This window comes from Myotis nattereri, assembly GCF_964212035.1.
Source record: "Myotis nattereri genome assembly, chromosome: 16".
Classification (NCBI taxonomy): domain Eukaryota; kingdom Metazoa; phylum Chordata; class Mammalia; order Chiroptera; family Vespertilionidae; genus Myotis; species Myotis nattereri.
Genome location: NC_138091.1, coordinates 47,972,291 through 47,983,755, shown reverse-complemented (window position 1 = coordinate 47,983,755; position 11,465 = coordinate 47,972,291). Strand labels below are relative to the sequence as shown.

The window sequence follows — 11,465 nt, the reverse complement described above, 5'->3', positions numbered from 1 at the left end:
CTAGACAGAAGCCTTGGAGTCCATCCAGTCCATCTCACACATAGGGAAACTGAGACCTACAGAAACTGAGTCCATCCAGGGAAGAAGCTACAACCCGATGGTTGCACCATGTTGTCTATGTTGAGCCTGAGTACCTCATGTCTGAGGATCTCAGAGATACTGCTTGGTGGACCCTCTGTAGCCACTTCCAAAAAGCACAGACCCTGTGGTCTCTAAACAAAGAGGGGGTTATTTGCATATTATTTACATGTTGCTAATTAGATGAGAGGCAGATTCACTCAGCCCCTTTACTTCATGTCTCCACCCCCACCTGCCATCTTATCTCACTGCCATTGAGTTCTTCCTCATCCATCTCTTGACCTCAGGAACTTCTCCCATAATTCTAGCCCCTGTCTCACGCCTCAAGGCCCCTTACCTAGTCCCAGCCCAACCCTACTGTATTAATTTTTTGGTCCTGCCTGGGAGAAGTACCTGTGTGGAGGATCTTGAAACAGGTTACAGTGGAAAGGAAGATGATGGGCTTTCTAGCTTGAGGTTTACTCTGGAAATGGGGAGCAGGGAGCTCTTAACTCCCTGCAGCCCAGGGGCCATCTGAATGGGGCGATGGAGTGGGGGAGGAAGGTGTTCCTTGGGGATCTGGTGGGCAGCTGCCAGCTGCATGCCCCAGGCCTGCCCCAAGCCTCTTGGCTGGCAGCCACACCAACCCATAAAGGAGCTGGCTCCTTCTTTGAGGGAGGAGGAATCCCAGGGAAGGTCAAGGAGCATTCTTTGGCAGCTTACATTGGTGAGGTTGAGGTTGCCATGCAAGTTATTGTGGATTGTCCGATGGAGATAGCACATCCAGATTCTTAGGGCTGTCATCGACCCAGCCCAGAAAATTGTGAGGCACTGTGCTAAACTAAGCACACTGTCTCCTTGACGGTAGGCACTCAATATATGTTTTCTTCTTTTTTTTTAATCCTTACCAGAGGATATTTTCTTCCATTGATTTTTAGAGAGAGAGGAAGGGAAAAAGGAGGGGAGGAGAGGGAAGAAGGGAGGCAGAGAGAGAGAGAGAGAGACATCGATTGCTTGCCTCCTGCATGTGCCCCGACAGGGCCAGGAATCAAAACTGCAGCCAAGGTACGTGCCCTTGATAAGGAATCAAACCCTCGACCCCTCGGTCCACATGATGACGCTCTAACCACTGAGCAACCGGCCAGGGCCCAATATATGTTTTTTTATAATGAGGGGCCATCTGTTTCCTGGAGACAGGTAAAGAGGAAAGGGGGTAACAGACAGGTACAGCTTCTGCCTCTCTCACCTCCCATTAGCCCATTCTTCCCTCTGAAAGCAAGGCTACCCCTCCCAGATGAGAGGTCAGAGCCTGTCATCTGATGGCCATCTGAGAAGGCACCATACTGTAGCCACAACAATGCAAAAAATGAGTTTAAGTGCCCCAGAGTTGCTGTGGGGCTCTGTCACCACCATGGCTGACTCAAGGTAGGTGCCAGGAGCTGGGAATGTTAGTGCATTAGGATTTATGGGAAAACCTGGAGCACAGCTCAAGCTAGCAACTTATAGAAACCAGCTTGAGCTGGTTAGGACAGGGGCCTGGATATGGGAAGAAAGACTGCCCTGCATATATGAATAATTTCTCTCCATACATAGGTGATGTGTGGGTTGTGTACACATGTGCTACAGGGCGCCTCAGCAAACATCCTGACCTGCATGCACAGCTGTGTGCACATATCCCAGTCCACACAACTGCATGTTGCACATGAGTGTCTTCTTGGAATTCCACCTTCCCTCTTCTCTGCTCTGGGCCTTCTCTTCTTGTTTCCTGGTAAAATGGGAAGTGGGGTAGGCACATCAGTTTTACCATCCCCAGCTCTACTCCCTTGTGTAGAGAGTCCCTGCCTCCATTTTCACATGATAGCAGGCAGTGGATCCCTCCTAGGTCCTGAGTCGGGGAATCTCAGCCCATTACTGGCCTAGATGACTCCATCTTGTACCAATTCCTTCTTTCCCTAGTGTGTCCCATGCCACTCCCTCATCTAATGTCCAAGTCAAGGGGAGCAGAGGGGAGAAAGTAGGGTGATTTTATGGGAGTGGGAATAGGAAGGGTGGATCAGATACTGTTCAATTTTGCCTGGGTCCCTCAGGAGCACTGCTGCTCATTTAAAATTCCGATTTAAAACTGAGCGGCTCTTTAAATTTCCACATTAGCATGCCGCCCTGATGCCAGGCCAAGATGTTGGGATGGATTTGGCAGGAACGCCTCTAACAGCAGCAAGCAGCAGCATTTGCCAGCAATAAAACAACGCATGAATAAAAGAAGGCTGGCTTGGCGGCAGCAGCAGCAGCAGCACAGGTAGCTGGGTGAGCCCAGGAGGGGCCCACATATTTGGGGGCTCAGAGGCATGAAGGCCTGTGCAGGGGCATGTGTGAGTGTAGGCCTCTGTGGCTGTCTTGGCCTTCACCCTCAATCTGTGCCTGCAGTGGAATCTGGGGTGAGGGCCCGGGCAGGATGGAGGTTTCTCTCCTGTGCCTGTCTCATCTCCTTCCGCAGAATTATCATCTTTGAGGAGACAGATGTTGTCTTTGATGAGGACACAAGGACTTGGCCCACAGCCTGAGTTGACCTACTTCATTAGGGGCCCAGAGAACAGGTAGGGTGAGAGAGAGCAACACTGTCTGGAGTGGATTCCAGATCTATGACCCCAAAACCTGAGTGCTGAGAGGCACTGTCAGGATAAGGGGACTGTATGAGAGGCAGCTGTGAGAACTAGATATTGGTGCTCAGCTGGGTGGAAGAGATGCTCTGGGCTGGGCATTGGCTAAAATAGGGAGTGGCCAGGGAGAGCAAGGAGCTGGCCTCACTTTAATTTTGAGGTCAGATGGCAAGGGCAGCAGAAAGGTGCAGATGAAGGTCTGGGCTGAAGGCTGGCCACTTCCCAGACAAATCCACTCCCTGCTTCCGAGGGTCTAGAGAGTGTAGTACCAAAGGACTTGAGGCTGCTGGGTCCTGTGTTCCTCTGCTCCAATCACCTGGCGGAGGCTTGTCACCAGCGCTGTCAACGAACAAGCAGCTTGTCCGGCTTTACCTTTTATCTATCCCTCCCACTTGTTCAAACCAACCCCTTCCCTGAAGTCCAGGGAAAGAGGACAGGAACAGAGGGGTGGCAGAGGGGGTCTCTGCAATCTCAGCTAAGGTAGAAAAGAGGGACACCCTTCTCCATAGAACTCCTCCTTTCCAGCTCACGAGGGATTTCAGGCCCCAATATGGGGAGAAGTTGTTGGGATTTTGAATTCTCTCAATCCCTGGAGAAGCTGGAGAACAAGTGGGCAGAGCCAGATATTAGGAGGGCAGAGGCCCCATACCATACCCTGGAACTGGGACTAGTTCTGTTCTGATGGCTTTTTACCAGAAGGAGATGACCTTCCAGGCACCCTATTCCCTGGTGCACACATTGGGGGTGAGTTAGTTCTGGAGTGAGGGAGTGGCTAAGAAGTTGAGTTTAGGACAGAAAGATAGCATTTTGTCATTTATTCATTCATTCAACAAATATTTACCAAACAGCTGCTTTATGCCAGGCACTGTGCTGGGCAATGGGAGCACACCGGTGAACACAGACAGACGTGGTCATTGTCCTCGTGGAACTTTCCATCTGGTGGGGGAAATAGGATCATTATTCAAATGGCTACACAAATAAGTGTGAAATAACTGTGCTAAGTGCTCTGAAAGGATATGTAGTACCATCAAAATATATAGTTGGGGGACTTGGCTGAGTCTAAGGAATTAAGGATGAGCTTGCAAAGGAGACAGAGAAAGAGCAGCCAGAGTGGTAGGAGAATTGGCAGTGACATCATAGAATCAGCAGAGGAGGTGGTCAACTCTGCCGAGAGATGCTGAGAGCTCATGAGACACCTATTCATCCTGACTCCTCACCTGCTAGTTGTGACTACAGGTATGGAAAGGCTCTGGCATCATGCCTGGCTCACAGTTGGTGCTCTGTAATGTTAGTTTTCTTTCTCCCCCTCCCCAAGCTAAGCCTCCTTTCAGGGACCCCAGATTTCTGGAACAAAGGAGCTGCTGAGGTTCAGCCTTCTCTGTCAACTCAGGCCCCAAACCACAGCCATCAGTCCTCAGTGAGGGACCCTGGGCCTTTCCCTCCTCTCCACATTAGCCCCTTCACATGGAGCCCTACCATTCCCAAACCTAATTCCTCCTTTGCATTGGTTTTCCACAAAGAGGGGCTGGAGTCTAGGATTGGAAAGATTTCATTCTGGTTTGCTTCTGGGGCTGAGTCTGAGAGGTAAGAGAGTTGGAATCCTCAGCAGCTCCCAAAGTTGCCCGGGGTGAATCTGAGTGTCTTAGGTAGGGAGAGGGGGAGTAGTGGGGAGATGGGGAGGCAGGCTGCCCACCCAAGGCGGCATAGAGCCCAGAGCCTTTTCCATCCCAGACACCCCATCTGTCTCCCACAGAAGGCCGGGTTGGAGGAAGTGCTGAGAAGGGGGGAATGAAGGGTGAAACTGTACAGTCTGTGAGCTAGCATGAATGCAGTGAAGGTGCCGACCCAGAAGGATGGAAGGTTCAGGGTGGGGTATTGGCAGGGCTACTGAAGACTAGTGGTCAGAGTTTGGGACTGGAGGGGGGGAAGATGATGGTGACACTGTGTGCTACTCTCCCTAGACAGCTTTGTGTTTGATTTTGATATATAGCTCCCCATCCTACCAACCAGAGGGCAAAGAATCATACCCCTCTGGTCCAAAAACTAATGGCATTCCTAAGCCTAGGGCTAGGCTGGATTCATAACGCCTTCCTCTTCCCAGCAGTCAAACCTTTTTCAGACCTTAAAATAATATTTTAGTTAAATTTGACAGTTTTCAGAGTGTTTCCTTTTACATATTACTTTAAACTTATCCCACTAAAGTCCACTATTATAATTTATTACTATTTTTGTTATTGTTAAGTCTCACCTGAGGATATTTTTTTCCATTGATTTTTAAAAAAATATATATTTTTATTGATCTCAGAGAGAGGAAGGGAAAAGGAGATAAAAACATCGATGAGAAACATCACATCAATCAGCTGCACGCCCCCTACTGGGGATCTAGCTGGCAACCAGGCATCTGCCCTGACTGGGAATCAAACCAGCAACCTCCTGGTGCCTGGGACAATGCTCAACCAAATGAGCCACACCAGCTGGGCTCCACTGATTTTTAGAGAGAGTGAAAGGGAGGGAGGGAGGGGGGAGAGAGAGAGAGAGAGAAACATCAATGTGAGAGAGTCATGTCGACTGGGGATCAAACCTGCAACTGAGGTGCATGCCCTTGACCAGGAATCGAACCCAAGGCCCTCTGTCCACGGGCCAATATTCTAATGACTGAGCATACTGGCCAGGGCTATTATTATTATTGCTCTGCTGATGAATCAACAAAGGATAGAGTAAGTGAATAACCAGGATCACAGGAGAATAAGAAGAGGGGGCTCAGACCCAGGTTTCCTGACTGACTGGAAAACTTTGAGAGATACCCAGGCCTTGTTGGACATACACTGACACAGCCCCCTTCCTGGATACCAACATACAAACATTAGGAAACTAGACATTCCCAGAGGGACAGGCTTCCCACATACAGAAATATGAGAGGGCTCTAGACTGGAAGTTTAGGAAGGAGGGGCCGGACAGGGTATGGGGAGTGGAAAATGCCAACTAGGAAGCAGCTGATAGGGTCCACTCCAGGTCCTGAACAGACCCTTGGGAATCCCGGTGGACATTCTCTCCCCACATCCCAAGTTCTAAATACCACCCCCACCCCCCCCACCCCCCGCCACCAACCTACACTTTAAAAAAAAAAAAGATTCCACAGCTTCCCTATCTACTCCTGTCTTTTCTCCCACTCTTCCCTGTTTGGAAGTTCTTCCTCAGGTATAACTCCAGGATGCAGCTTACTCCCTCTAAAACAGGTGCCAAGGGAACCCAAGACAGGGCTTTGGTTATTAAATATAAATAGACAGGGAAGGGAAACTGAATATAGAGACATATTATATCTCTCAGTCCCTGCAAGTTATTAGGAAGAAGGCACTAGTGGTTGCTAAGCAACAGGTCTCCATAGAGGACAAGGCACTGAGGAAAAGCCTCCTTTGACTGAATTTTGGGGTGAAAGGGTAGGGAAGGTGGTAGTCAAAGGGCTGTGGTCTGGCAGGCAGGCTGCTGGGAACTGTTGGTCTGTCCTCCAAGATTCCCCAGGCCTTAGCAAACTCCGCTTTTACAGCCTTCAGGATTGGTGGAAGGAGGAAGGCCTCAGGCAGCCCTCCCTTCCTGTCAGGAGGAGGGAACCTGGTTTCCATAGCAACCCAGAAACAATCCTGGCCTTGTTTGCTTATGACTTCTCTGTAGCCCTCTCATGGAGCACTATCATGGACCCCTTTCACTGACCTTCAACTTCTGATTTGAGGTGGAGGGCAATAGAAAGGTTAGAGCAGGGGGTGCCATCAAGCTGGTCTTACTTTGCCCTAATGTTACCTATTAAGACTAAAGGGGCAGTGACTTTTCAGAGAAAGGGCTTCCAGGTGTCCTCTGACCTCTCAACTTCCCAGGGGCTGCAAAAAGCAGGGCCAAATGGTGGCATAGGATGCAAATTCTGGTCCTGGCTTGCTTTCTAAAGGGCTAGTACAGACTGGGGTTGGAGGTCAGGAGAGAATGAGGGGGTAGAATCCTTTGTGACCCTTGGCCAGCCAGACCCCCATTCTCCTTGACCTGAAGTCCATTGTTGTCAAGACCGGAGAATGGAGATATAGAACATTAACGTATGTCAAGTATAAGTGAGTGGCACCGAGGGGCATAATCTGTTTTTCTAATATGACCACAAGCAGAGTGTTAGAAGAATTAGGCCGACAGCTGCTGGTCTCCCCACCACCACCACCACCCCGCCCTTTCTACACCCCCCTCCTCGCTCTCCCTCTCCCTTCCTCCTCGGCATTTGCACACACCAATGGCAGCGGAGCCCTGCTCGAGATTTCTCTTAATCTTCCTCCGCCATCCTGCGCTCTTTCCGCAGGCGGTGCTGCGAAGCCGGCAGAGCCCCGCGTCACACCTTACTGCTCTCTGAGATTGCTCCACAGAGAGCTCAAGGAGATGGCAATTCGGTGCTGATGCCGGCTGGCAGCAGTTGCAAGAAGGGAAGGAGGAGAGAGAGGGAGGAGGGGAGGGGAGAAAAAGTTGGCACAGATACCAAGTTTTTCCCTAGAGAGATTGGGGGGCGGGGGGCGCAAGAGAAGAAAATGACACAGGGGAAAGGAAACAAGGAAAAAGAGGCAGAGAGAAAGAGAGAGAGAGAGAGAGAGAGAGAGAGAGAGAGAGAGAGAGAGAGAATATGAATGAATTTGTTTTCTTAAATCCACATATGGACATCACTACCCCACCTCACTCATGACCCTCTAAAGATCATACCACCAAGCAGTCGGGGTTCCTACACACACACACACACACACACACACACACACACACACTCACAGCCAACCTGGAAAGCAAAGCGGCCCAAGCATGTTGTGTGTATTTGTGCAAGTGTGTGTGTTATACGCCTGTATGTTGTCTCTGTTTTGGATCGCAGTAGAATGCAGTATGTAAATGAGATGGTTATTACCGCAATGTTCATCAAGCTGAGCCGAGAAGACATTAATAGCCTGATGAATATGCATGTGAATTTGTTAATTAAGTTAATTATTCTGCTGAAAATGCATTCGTCTTCCAAGGACATTTTCCCAATGATTTTTACATGCTCTAGCCATTAGTCATGCTATATTTTATCAGGGAAATGAGTTTGCTTAAGTTGTAAAGAGAGAGAGAGAAGAGAAGAGAAGTAGAGGGGGAAAAAGGAAGAGAAAAAAATGAAAGAGGAAGAAGGAAAATGTGTTGAAGTTGGGAGTGGGAAGGCATCTGAGGCCAGCCTGAAGTTTGAGGCCCAGCTGGGCTTTTGAAGCCTGCCCTCAATTTTTATGGGTACCTTACTCTACAATTTTTTGCCCTTATTTTGATGACAAACTTTTTTTTTCCAGTGCCAAATTTCCAACACATTAATTAATTGTTGTAGCCAATTAACTGTAGTTGTGCAAATGAGTTTAGCACTAATTACCATGCAGTGCCTGTAATCACATAAAAAACTTGCTGAGAGAGAGAGGAGAAAGGAATGGGAAGGGAGTGGTGACAGGAGAGAAGGGGACCTGGAGTAGAGAGGCAGCCAAAGAAAGAGAGTAAGCAGGGGTCCTGAGATTTCCTGGTTAGGAGCCATCTTGGCTGCAAGGGAAGAGAGCTGTCTCCCAGCCACGTCAGTACCTCTGACAGTCAGGAAATCTCAGTGGGGATAAGAGCTGGTAAGAGTGGTCTCCCTTGTGTCTAAGAACTTTCAACCAACAGGCAGATGCAGAATGGATATCTCTGGTTGTTTCAATGCAGTATAGTCCCCATAAATCCTGAAGGCCTCCCATGGCTGGAATTATTGGTAAGGATGGCGGGTGCCACTGTAAGAACATGTGCCATTTTTGATGGGCCAAGGGAGATGCAGAAGAGTACTATGTGCAGTCAGCCTGGTTCTGGAGCCAGAAGTAGATAGGGAAAATTATTATGAGTCCACAATCACTGGACTAGGCCAAGGGAGCAATAGTAACATCAACTACAAGAGCCAGTTCCAGCAAGAAGTGGGAGGAGGCAGCCTTTGGCCAGATACAGCTCCTAAGAGAGGAGCCAAACCTTCTCTCCTACAAGTTGGCATCTCTACCATCCATCATGTCTGGGCCAACTCAGGTTTCTACCTGTCAGCTTCAACCAGTGACCAGAGGCTCAGGGACAGACTAAATGATTTCTACAACTCCTGACTTAGTTGGAGGAGAAGAGCAGTGGTGAAGTCAGGACTAAATACTGGACTGGCATTTTAGCTCCCACTCTGTTTGCCCCCTGTACCTTGTTCCAGACACTGAGACTGCCCAAGATGTAGTACATGTGGAAATGAACTGTAGTTCCCCTCACCGCAACCAACTAAAAAGGTGCTACATCTCCCTTACTCCTCCAGAATAGAGAGCTCACTTGTTGTCATAGGCCTCATTTTCCTTGGACCTGGCAAGAGACACATACAACTTCATATTTCCAAGCAGTATCTTGCCTCCTCATTCTCTGATAGACAACGAAAGGGTGGATCCTCCCTTTCCCATTCCAGGTCTCAGGTCTGTGGGCAGATGGCCTGTGGGCTCCGTCCACTTCAGCCTTGTTCTTCCCTGGCAAAGGGAAAACAATTTCAAGGACACATGCCTCGTTGTCCCTGCTCAATGACACTACTGTTCTTCTAACCTATGAAACAAAGTTAGCTGTGACGACCTGATTTGACCCAAGATGCTCCAGTGTTCTTCGTGCCTCCAACTTTTCTCTTCCAACACACCCTTTTCCCAGCAACCTTAGTCAAGGTCTGAGAAAGCCTGGTGTAATGAAAGAGCCCTATTTTCTTGGGTTCCAAGATGTCTTCCTTGCCATTTAATATAATGTGATAGTGGGAAAATCATTTACTATGAGCCTCATTTTTCCTAGTCTATGAAATGGAAATAATAGTGCCATGCCTGAAAGATTAAGAAGCTTAATAATTGTGAAGATAAAACACTCAGCGCACCAAGTAAAATGAGCTACTTCATTAATTCCTAATGAGTACAAAGCATTCTTTTTTTTTTTTAATCCTCACCTTCGGATATGCTGAGGGAGAGGGAGAGGGAGAGGGAGAGGGAGAGGGAGAGGGAGAGGGAGAGGGAGAGGGAGGCATCGATGTGAGAGAGAAACAGTGATCAGTTGCCTTTCTTACATACCCCAACCGGAATTGAATCAGACACCCAGGTGTGTGTCCTGACCAAGAATTGAACTGGCAACCTTTTGGTGCACAGGCTGATGCCCCAATTGAGCCACTCCTGCTGGGCTAAAGTATTCTTTAACAGGTGAATGGTTAAACTGTGGTACATCCACATCATGAAATAAAAAAGGGACCAAGCTATTGATACATATAAAAACATAAATGGATTCATGCTGAGTGAAAAAAGCGAATCCTAAAAAGTTGCATAGTATATAACTCCATTTTTGAAGTGACAAAATTTTAGAAGTGGAGGATAAGATTAGTGTTTCCTAGGGATTGAGGAGGGGTAAGGAGGGCATGATTATAAAAGGGCAACATGAGAAATATTTGTGGTATTGAAACTGTTCAGTATCGTGATGTAGTGATAGATATTCAAATTTATACAGGTAATAAAACTGTATAGCAAACACACACAAACATAAGTAGAACTGGGAAAATCTAAATAAGATTGGTGGATTGTATCAATGTCAATATTTTGGTTGTGATATACTGTAGTCTTGCAAAGTGTTACTATTGGATGAAAGTAGGAAAAATGTATAAGGGATCTCTTAAAAATGTATTGTTTCTTACAACTGCATGTGAATCTACAATTACCTCAATTGAAAAAAAAGCCGAACCAGTTTGGCTCGGTGGATAGAGCGTCGGCCTGCGGACTGAAGGGTCCCAGGTTTGATTCCGGTCAAGGGCATGTATCTTGGTTGCGGGCACATTCCCACTGTGGGGCGTGCAGGAGGCAGCTGATCGATCTCTCTCATCAATGTTTCTAACTCTCTATCTCTCTCCCTTCTTCTCTGTAAAAAATCAATAATATATATATATATATATATATATATTTTTTTTTTTTTTTTTTTAAAAGCTACGATAGATTATATTAATGTCTCTGCTGGGTATAGAAGGAAGAGGAGGCTGCCTTTGTGTTTCCATTGCAGGATTCCAAAGAGAAAGATTAAAAAATATTATTCTCATTAGAGTACATCAATAAAATAATCATAACCACGGGGGGATATTTGTATCTGTTGACCCAATAATTCCATTACTTGGAATTTACTATAAAAAAATGCATGAAGTTTTATGTGTTAGAATGTTTGTTGTGGTATTATTTAAAACAGTAAAAATATCTAAAGGATTCAAAATAGGAGCTGAGCCTTATAAATTATGGCATATCAAGGTAATGAACTATTCTATAGACTTGAAACATCATTTAAAAATACACACCCAGCACAACGTAGGCACTCAATAAATGGTAGTTCACTTTACTGTGATGTTCTGGGTATCAAAAGAGCTCATGTGGGTAAATGTACTCACACTATAAGGTGCCTGGCAAACACTAGGTGTTGCCAGCTACCCTGATGGCTGTCTCTCCCAGTCTACCCGAGTCAAAGATGTGCTTCCAGGCAGAACACTGTCTAAGGTGCCCTGGCTTGAGAGGAATGGGAATGGGGGAACTCACTTATTGGGGAATCTGAATCAAGGGATTGGGACTTTCCTTTGCAGAAGACTGCCAACCCTGGTTCCACACCATGAAGAAAACTATGGACATTCTCCCCAGAATATGCATTTACACATATTGGACTATAATCATGGAGTCTTTGAAG

General features: G+C 47.3%; 1 protein-coding gene across 4 annotated transcripts in view; it reads right to left on the bottom strand.

Annotated features, from left to right (window-relative positions):
• Positions 1–956: 956 nt before the first annotated feature.
• Positions 957–11,465, bottom strand: part of CDK12 (cyclin dependent kinase 12) — a 79,355-nt gene continuing 68,846 nt past the window's right edge. For 2 of the 4 annotated variants that reach the window (XM_081109942.1, XM_081109941.1), the window contains 2 exons: positions 3,556–3,650; positions 957–1,822 (listed from right to left, as the gene is read on the bottom strand). The gene's annotated coding sequence lies outside the window, so the exon portion shown is untranslated. Of the gene's footprint in view, positions 1,823–3,504; positions 3,651–11,465 lie in introns of those variants that run through there. The other 2 variants (XM_081109940.1, XM_081109939.1) reach the window with 2 other exon arrangements.